Genomic DNA, 4468 nt, shown 5'->3' with positions numbered 1-4468 from the left:
CCGCCTCCTCCTTCTCCCCATGACCCACTGCTGCCCCCTGGTGGAGGGGGGGGGGGGAGTCCAGCACTGTTCCAACCAGTGACTGTAATCCAAGACTGATTTGCTCAAAGATCAACAGTCCAAATTCACATGTTTAGGATATCGTCAAACTCAAAATGAGAGATTTAGATTACAAGTAACTTGTTACGTTTAACTGACACGTAGGCTGGTAATCTACCTTCACCATTTCTACATCTACATCTAATCTAACCCCTAATCTAACCCCTAACCCTGACCCTAATCTAACCCCTAACCCTGACCCTAACCCTAATCTAACCCCTAACCCCTGACCCTAATCTACCTTCATCATTTCTACATCTACATCTAATCTAACCCTAATCTAACCCCTAACCCTGACCCTAACCCTAATCTAACCCCTAACCCCTGACCCTAATCTAACCCCTAACCCTGACCCTAACCCTAATCTAACCCCTAACCCCTGACCCTAATCTACCTTCATCATTTCTACATCTACATCTAATCTAACCCCTAATCTAACCCCTAACCCTGATCCTAACCCTAACCCTAGCTGTCCTACACGCTGTCCTACACGCTGTCCTACACGCTGTCGTTCACGCTGTCGTTCACGCTGTCGTTCACGCTGTCGTTCACGCTGTCCTACACGCTGTCGTTCACGCTGTCCTACACGCTGTCCTACACGCTGTCCTACACGCTGTCGTTCACGCTGTCCTACACGCTGTCGTTCACGCTGTCCTACACGCTGTCCTACACGCTGTCGTTCACGCTGTCCTACACGCTGTCCTACACGCTGTCCTACACGCTGTCCTACACGCTGTCGTTCACGCTGTCGTTCACGCTGTCCTACACGCTGTCCTACACGCTGTCGTTCACGCTGTCCTACACGCTGTCCTACACGCTGTCCTACACGCTGTCCTACACGCTGTCGTTCACGCTGTCCTACACGCTGTCGTTCACGCTGTCCTACACGCTGTCCTACACGCTGTCGTTCACGCTGTCCTACACGCTGTCGTTCACGCTGTCCTACACGCTGTCCTACACGCTGTCGTTCACGCTGTCCTACACGCTGTCCTACACGCTGTCCTACACGCTGTCGTTCACGCTGTCCTACACGCTGTCCTACACGCTGTCCTACACGCTGTCGTTCACGCTGTCCTACACGCTGTCGTTCACGCTGTCCTACACGCTGTCCTACACGCTGTCCTACACGCTGTCCTACACGCTGTCGTTCACGCTGTCCTACACGCTGTCGTTCACGCTGTCCTACACGCTGTCGTTCACGCTGTCCTACACGCTGTCCTACACGCTGTCCTACACGCTGTCCTACACGCTGTCCTACACGCTGTCGTTCACGCTGTCGTACACGCTGTCCTACACGCTGTCCTACACGCTGTCGTTCACGCTGTCCTACACGCTGTCCTACACGCTGTCCTACACGCTGTCCTACACGCTGTCGTTCACGCTGTCCTACACGCTGTCCTACACGCTGTCCTACACGCTGTCGTTCACGCTGTCCTACACGCTGTCCTACACGCTGTCGTTCACGCTGTCCTACACGCTGTCCTACACGCTGTCGTTCACGCTGTCCTACACGCTGTCGTTCACGCTGTCCTACACGCTGTCCTACACGCTGTCGTTCACGCTGTCGTTCACGCTGTCCTACACGCTGTCCTACACGCTGTCGTTCACGCTGTCGTTCACGCTGTCCTACACGCTGTCCTACACGCTGTCGTTCACGCTGTCGTTCACGCTGTCGTTCACGCTGTCGTACACGCTGTCCTACACGCTGTCCTACACGCTGTCGTTCACGCTGTCCTACACGCTGTCGTTCACGCTGTCGTTCACGCTGTCGTTCACGCTGTCCTACACGCTGTCCTACACGCTGTCGTTCACGCTGTCGTACACGCTGTCCTACACGCTGTCCTACACGCTGTCCTACACGCTGTCGTTCACGCTGTCGTTCACGCTGTCCTACACGCTGTCCTACACGCTGTCCTACACGCTGTCCTACACGCTGTCGTTCACGCTGTCGTTCACGCTGTCGTTCACGCTGTCGTACACGCTGTCGTACACGCTGTCCTACACGCTGTCCTACACGCTGTCGTTCACGCTGTCCTACACGCTGTCGTTCACGCTGTCGTTCACGCTGTCGTTCACGCTGTCCTACACGCTGTCCTACACGCTGTCGTTCACGCTGTCGTACACGCTGTCCTACACGCTGTCCTACACGCTGTCCTACACGCTGTCGTTCACGCTGTCGTTCACGCTGTCCTACACGCTGTCCTACACGCTGTCCTACACGCTGTCGTTCACGCTGTCCTACACGCTGTCGTTCACGCTGTCGTACACGCTGTCCTACACGCTGTCGTTCACGCTGTCCTACACGCTGTCGTACACGCTGTCCTACACGCTGTCGTTCACGCTGTCCTACACGCTGTCGTTCACGCTGTCCTACACGCTGTCCTACACGCTGTCCTACACGCTGTCCTACACGCTGTCGTTCACGCTGTCCTACACGCTGTCGTTCACGCTGTCCTACACGCTGTCGTTCACGCTGTCCTACACGCTGTCCTACACGCTGTCCTACACGCTGTCCTACACGCTGTCGTTCACGCTGTCCTACACGCTGTCGTTCACGCTGTCCTACACGCTGTCCTACACGCTGTCCTACACGCTGTCCTACACGCTGTCCTACACGCTGTCCTACACGCTGTCGTACACGCTGTCCTACACGCTGTCCTACACGCTGTCGTACACGCTGTCCTACACGCTGTCCTACACGCTGTCCTACACGCTGTCCTACACGCTGTCGTACACGCTGTCCTACACGCTGTCGTTCACGCTGTCCTACACGCTGTCCTACACGCTGTCGTACACGCTGTCGTACACGCTGTCCTACACGCTGTCCTACACGCTGTCCTACACGCTGTCGTACACGCTGTCGTACACGCTGTCCTACACGCTGTCCTACACGCTGTCGTACACGCTGCCGTTCACGCTGCCGTTCACGCTGTCCTACACGCTGTCCTACACGCTGTCCTACACGCTGTCGTACACGCTGTCGTACACGCTGTCCTACACGCTGTCGTTCACGCTGTCGTTCACGCTGTCCTACACGCTGTCGTTCACGCTGTCCTACACGCTGTCGTTCACGCTGTCCTACACGCTGTCGTACACGCTGTCGTACACGCTGTCGTTCACGCTGTCCTACACGCTGTCCTACACGCTGTCCTACACGCTGTCGTTCACGCTGTCCTACACGCTGTCGTACACGCTGTCCTACACGCTGTCGTTCACGCATTCATACATTCATCCATCCATTCACTCATCCATCCGCTCATCCACCCATCCACCCATCCAACAAACATGGTCTTGGACTTGGCTCCTGGGGTGAGGTCGTGAGGTCGCCTCTGTCCATCAGCCCACCTGTGTCTCTTCAGATGTTCACCTCCAGTCCAACCTTGAAATTGACCATTTCACAGTGCTTCACCCCCCACTTAGCCCCCCAACCAAGGCGTGACGTGCCACATCACATCATCAGACCAGCTAGCGTGCACACATGCAAAATTGTTTAATGGAATTTTTACCTCAATGAATATTAACACGTCATTTAGTTTTAAGTTGAAGCGTTGAACCGGACTGAACTGAACTGGACTGAACTGGACTGAACTGGACTGAACCGGACTGAACCAGACTGAACCGGACTGAACTGGACTGAACCGGACTAGATTAGCAACTGGATCAGTCCACATGGAGCTCTTCAGGTCATCCAGTCATGTAATTCCTGGTTTAAACGTTAACTTAAAAGGCTTTGAACATGTTATGGGTGAGGGGTAAAGAAGTCTGGTACAACTTTGAACAAGACCACTAAAGTTAAGAAAACCCAGAGCGTCACATGACCTGTTGGAACGGCTCCATTGGCCCAGTCTGGAGCCATTAGCTGTCAAAAGACCTGACTAAATCCAGTCAGATGTCTGAAGATGTAATTCTTCAGACATCAACAGCATTTCACACTCTTATTGAATTAATGGAGGGAGGGGGGGGGGTTGGAAATAACCCAGACTCACGTGCACAGACCCAGTCTGTCTGCGGAGGACGTGACCAGAACATCAGCACAGCAGATGTGTGGAAATGCAGGAAAAGGTGAAACGACCCGAGTGAAAGCTGACACCTGCTATCAGATCACTGTGTGTGTGTGTGTGTGTGTGTGTGTGTGTGTGTGTGTGTGTGTTCCACTCTGATGGCGCTGTTCCAGACCGGTGGACCGCCCGACTGTCCCATCAGTCCAGCCTCAACAGGAAACCATGAATGAAACTTGCTCTTCCTGTTAAAGTGGAAGCAGCCATGTTGAAAGTTGTTCAGCCACCAACCACCAAAACAAATGGCAGCACACGCCCGCGCTAATGACATCACTGTGCATTGCCCAAATGCTCTGACGTCACTCACCTTA

The sequence above is a fragment of the Takifugu rubripes genome, unplaced genomic scaffold (assembly GCF_901000725.2).
Source record: "Takifugu rubripes unplaced genomic scaffold, fTakRub1.2, whole genome shotgun sequence".
Taxonomy (NCBI): domain Eukaryota; kingdom Metazoa; phylum Chordata; class Actinopteri; order Tetraodontiformes; family Tetraodontidae; genus Takifugu; species Takifugu rubripes.
The sequence above is the reverse complement of the archived record's forward strand: the minus strand, read 5'-3'. Positions refer to the sequence as shown.